This window comes from Lampris incognitus, chromosome 4 (assembly GCF_029633865.1).
Source record: "Lampris incognitus isolate fLamInc1 chromosome 4, fLamInc1.hap2, whole genome shotgun sequence".
Taxonomy (NCBI): domain Eukaryota; kingdom Metazoa; phylum Chordata; class Actinopteri; order Lampriformes; family Lampridae; genus Lampris; species Lampris incognitus.
In genome coordinates this window covers 17,263,668-17,269,667 of record NC_079214.1, presented here as the reverse complement: position 1 = coordinate 17,269,667, position 6,000 = coordinate 17,263,668, and positions in this window count along the sequence as shown.

Here is a 6,000-nt window from a genome sequence, read left to right as displayed (position 1 = left end):
GTACCCTGTTGTTCAATGAGGTCAGGGAGAATGTTCCCCCAGGGCCCCATCACCAAGATCGATAAAATATTGCTGCACAAAGTCTCTCTTGATACACTTAAATAGTTTGTGTCTACTTCCCAAAAGAGATAATGTGTGAAAGGATGGATGGCCATCCAGGGAGAACACTGCAAGGCAGGGAAAACGACTGAGATTTTGGAATAAAAACCTATCGTGACAATTTGCGACCAAGAGATTGTGTACGGCCTCTCAGGATATCTAGCTACACCTGCTGAGACAATCCGATGCCCTACTAGAATATATTGTTTTTCACCAAAAAATGTAAACCACATTTATATATTCTAAGTAGGTGACCTCAGTCACAATGCACCTCTTTCTAGTTTTCCATCCATCCATCCATTATCTGAACCGCTCACCCTGCTCTCAGGGTCGCGGGGATGCTAGAGCCTGTTCCAGCAGTCATTGGGCGGAAGGCGGGGAGACAACCTGGACAGGCCGCCAGGCCATCACAGGGCGCAAACACACACACACACACACACACACACACATTCATACCTAGGGACAATTTTAGTACAGCTGATTCACCTGACCTACATGTCTTTGGACTGTGGGAGGAAACCGGACCCACCCGGAGGAAACTCACGCAGACACGGGGAGGACATGCAAACTCCACACAGAGAACGACCTGGGACGATCACCAAGGTTGGACTACCCCGGGGCTCGAACCCAGGACCCTCTCGCTGTGAGGCAACCGCGCTAACCACTGCACCAACATGCCGCCCTCTTTATAGTTTTCCCGATCGTTATTTTTCAAGGAAGTTTGAAGGAGCGCATTGCCATGTTTAGTAACGCCCTGTCCTGAATGACTGGATCAGGGTACTTGATCAGCCTCACTAACCACACTAGTCTGTCTATTCATCAAGAGGGACACACAATGGAGTCTAGACTGACTGTTGCCAACTTCGTAACAGGCAGCAGCGTTCATGGCCATGTCTCCTCCGGGTATTAATTAAGATCCTGTGTATAGCTGTGTGCGTGTGTGTGTGGTTATGCGTGTATTCTCCATCCATCTGTGTCCCTCTATTGATCAATTTAGATTTACTGAACAAACCCAATAAACATAATTTGGGCTGACAACAATTAGGGATGGGATCCTTGGCTTTACACCAGCCTTCAAACAGTCCTCTTGTTCTCCTCTAAGAGGCAATCTATTCTTCAAAATGTGTCCTTATAAACTGTCAGCACACTGAGACAAAGCGAAGCAGGGAGCCATTTACTAAATTAACTGGCCGGCGTAAACTTTCATAAATACCACACTTACAGTGGAAACATCAGTGTGAACGATTTACATAGAAAAACATGTGTCCTGTTTGATAAATGAGGCCCATTAGAGCACATACACCACACACATACATGTTTGTTATATTTACACTGCTATATCCCAAGCAAACACCTTACCTTACTTTTCTGCAATTTGACAGATTGTCGCAGGCTTCCTAAACTATATATGAGTTTCAGTATTAACCTTTAAAATGATTTAAACAGAATCAAACAAGTAAACCTGTTCTCGATATGCCGGTCGCGATATACCGGTATCGACGATAATCCTGATATTAAAAAAAAAAAATATTGATCTCAAGTTAATAATACACATAATATTGTGTAAATAATGTTGCGCCTCTTAAATCATTTCCATTACTTTCCGGTCTCACTTTGTCTCTCTCCCCCGATGCCCTCCCCCCACACACACACACATACACCTAACGTGATGCAGTGACATATTAACTAGCTAGCTAGCTACTACCACAGTGTGCGGATACTACTGCCGCAAAAAAATTATGCCATGAAAAATGGAAAGAGGAAACTATTATGTAAGGACGTGGTCAGGGGACATTAAATCACAGTATGTCAGAGTGGTTAGCTGTCAGCCTGTGGTCTCACACACAAACTCTCTGTCCCCTGCTCCCCACAACTGATTTGGTTTCAGTTCACATTGTATTGATGGCAGATGTTCGGCCTTGTGGATTTTTTGTTTATCAATTCATCTGGTTGCCTTTTCAATATCCATTAAATGTAACTGTTCCTTTTTGGGGGCGGCACGGTGGCGCAGTGGTTAGCGTGGTCGCCTCACAGCAAGAAGGTCCTGGGTTTGAGCCCTTGGGTTGACCAACCTTGAGGGTCGCCCCGGGTTGTCCTCTGTGTGGAGTTTGCATGTTCTCCCCGTGTCTGCGTGGGTTTCCTCCGGGGGCTCCGGTTTCCTCCCACAGTCCAAAGACATGCAGGTCAGGTGAATTGGCCATACTAAATTGTTCCTAGGTGTGTGTGTCGGGCCTGTGATGGCCTGGCGGCCTGTCCACAGTGTCTCCCCGCCTGCCGCCTGACTGCTGGGATGCATCCCCGCGACCCTGAGAGCAGGATAAGCGGTTCAGATAATGGACGGATGGATGTTCCTTCTTGCACGCTTTTGTACAGTTATGGTTACACAGACTATCACTACACCTCCCTACACTCGTATTTTGAGTGTAACTAATTTGCCAAAAAAAGAGACAAAACGCACAATAAACAAAGTTAAAGATGAATTTGACTGATAGCATTATTTTTTTCAAATTTTCTATAGATATCGTGATAATATCATTATCGGGAATTCTTTTGGCCACGATAATCATGTAGTGAAAATCTGACATCGTGACAGCCCTAATACACACAGTCACATAAAAATCATCCATGTATTCACATACACATGTGCAAGTACATACAAAGCTTTCACAAAGCTTGAAGAGATTACAATATGAAGATGCACCCCTCAATGGTTGCTTTTGCCCATCCTCAGACTGCAAGACCTATGGTATTAAAAGGAGATTGCTAAAAAACAAAAAAGCTGATTTAACCAACAGTAGATATATATTATACACAAAATGAGTTCACAAAATATGAGGCACAATTTTCTTTCCCATAAAATGCATTGACCTCCTTAATCCATGTCTAAATTTGGTCCTTTTGTGTGTTTACAGGATATGAGACTGAAGAAAAGAAACAGTCTATACGTAGAAGGATATTTAAGCTTTCAAACAACAGAGTCGTGGATCATGTCAATGATGCAACAGGATATAAATAAGTTAACACTATTATTCACATTTATACCGTTATTTTTTTAATTCATTCAGGATTTTATAAACAGGCTTTAAATGTGTTCATCATCATCATCAGTTTCGTAACCTATGGCGGTCATAGGAGCACAGCTGATGCCACAACAAGTCTCTTCGGCTGTTCCCTATCCATCGCAGCTCTCCCTGCCTCCACTACGCTCATTTGTAGTCATTCTTCGATGTTGTTTTTCTCAGTCTCCCTCTCTTCCTAGTCCCTTCTACCAGGCCTTGCAGGACGTCCTTTGCAAGTGTCCTTTCCATTCGGCAAATGTGCCCAAACCAGTTTAATTTCCTTTTCTTTTCTTTTTTTTTACCATTGTCAGTAAACTATCATGGTGACCAGTAGCTCCCTTAACTCTGTTCAGCACTTCAATGTTGGTGACATGCACTGTGTATGGGATTTGCAGCATTCTTCTATAACTCTAAGTTAAGGCTTGTATTTTTTTTTCTCCATAGCTTTTGTTAGGGTCCAGGATTCTGCACCGTATAGAAGAGTTGCTATTATGATGGTGCGGCGCAGCTGCATTTTTGACTTTAAATGTACATGCCATGATACCCACACACCAATCACAGATGCCCTATCAAAAGAAAAGCCCTGGCTGTAAAGAGAAAACATGTAATTCGTTGATGAAGTTAAACTAACCTGACATCTATGTATGGACCCCATGGCAATTGCGGTAGAACTTGAGGAAATCAAATTCTATTCAAAATTAGGCTACGGTCACACATGCGCGAATGAAGGCAAATGACCATCACCTACCGAGGCAAAATCCGTATCTAGTCGTGCTGAATGTGGGCAGTACAGGATGTGATGCACACAGAAATCTGTCTGCTGGTTTGTAGTCCATTTGAGTGGTTGTGGTTGTCGGTCACACATGAGCAGTTGTTGGTTTTGTGACGGGAAAGTGTACACTGAATCCCAGAGAAAGATGAATAAATGTTTTCACTTAACTGTCTCACTTGTACGTTATAGTTTTATAGACAAATACAGAGGAAGAACATTGGTGTACAATTATATTTGTCTACCACAAAATATGAATTGATGTTATTAATACATTTTCCATTTATTTATGTTCAATGCCTGTTTCCCGACTCACTGTCAGCCAGGAAGCATGTCTCTTGTGAGGCAGTTTGCAGTTTTCATGGGCATCCATCCATCAATGTTGTACAATTCCGGCTGGTTGGACACAGTAACAAAGTCTCCTCCATCCTGGCTCACTAAGAAAACTAAAGCCAAATATTGCCAAGTGGAGTCAACCACACATCTCATCTCCTCTCATCCCCTCTCATCTCATCTCATCTCGTCTCAGCCCAGCTCATCTCATCTCAGTTCATCATCAGCCTCTTCTCTGGGGTCAGCTCGCGGTGGCAGCAAGCTAAGTAGGGCACTCCAGATGTCCCTCTCCCCAGCAACGCCCTCCAGCTCCTCCTTGGGGGATCCCAAGATGTTCCCAGACCAGATTGGACATGTAGTCCCTCCAGCGAGTTCTGGGTCTACCCCAGGGTCTCCTCGTAGTTGGACATGCCCGGAAAACTGCCAAAGGAAGACGCCCAGGAGGCATCCTAATCAGATGCCCGAACCACCTCAACTGGCTCCTTTCGATGCGAAGGAGCAGCAGCTCTACTCCAAGTTCCCTCCAGATGTCCAAGCTCCTCACCCTATTTCTAATGCTGAGCCCAGACACCGTACGGAGGAAAACTCATATCAGCCGCTTGTATCTGCAATCTCGCCCTTTCGGTCACTACCCAAAGCTCATGACCACAGGTGATGGTTGGATTGAGATCTTTACCTTCCAGCTCAGCTCCCTCTTCATCAAAACGGTCGGGTACAACGTCCGCATTACTGCTGGTGCTAGACCAATCCGCCTACCAATCTCCCACTCCATCCTACCCTCACTCATGAACTAGACCCCGAGATACTTGAACTCCTTTACTTGAGTCAACAACTCATCCCCAACCCGAAGGGAGCAATCCACCATTTTCTGGTAGAGAATCATGGCCTCAGACTTAAAGGTGCTGACTCTCATCCTGGCCATTTCACACTCAGCTGCAAACCACCCCAGTGCACGCTGGAGGTCGCATTCTGCTGAAGCCAACAAAACCACATCATCTGCAAAGAGCAGAGATGCAATTCTGAGGTTCCCAAAAGGGACACACTCCTCACCTTGGCTGCGCCTTGAGATCCTGTCCATGAATATCACAAACAGAATCAGAGAAAAGGGACAACCTTGGCAGAGTCCAACATTCACCGATAACATCTTTGACTTTGTGCCAAGAATGTGGACACAGCTCTCACTTTGATTATACAAGGACTGGATGGCTTGTAGCAACTGCCCCGGTACCCCATACTCCCACAGTACCCCCCACAGAGTGCCCTAGGGTACACAGTCGTAAGCCTTCTCCAAGTCCACAAAACACATGTAGACTGGCTGGTCAAACTCCCATGCCTCCCTCAGCACTTCCGCAAGAGTAAAGAGTTGGTCCATTGTTCCACAGCCAGGACAGAATCCACATTGTTCCTCCTGGATCCGAGGTTTGACAATCGGTCGGAACCTCCTCTCCAACACTCTAGAGTAGACTTTCCCAGGGAGGCTGAGCAGTGTGATGCCCCAATAATTGAAGCACACCCTCCGGTCCCCTTTTTTAAATATGGGAACCACCACCCAAGTGTGCCACTCCACCGGTACTGTCCCCGACCTCCACACTGAAGAGGTTTGTCAGCCAAGACAGCCCAACAATATCCAGAGCCTTTAGCATCTCAGGGCGAATTTCATCCACATTCAACACCTTGCCACCGAGCAGCTTCTTAACTACCTCAGAGAGCTTCTCAAAATTTTCTTTCCACTGCCCGACA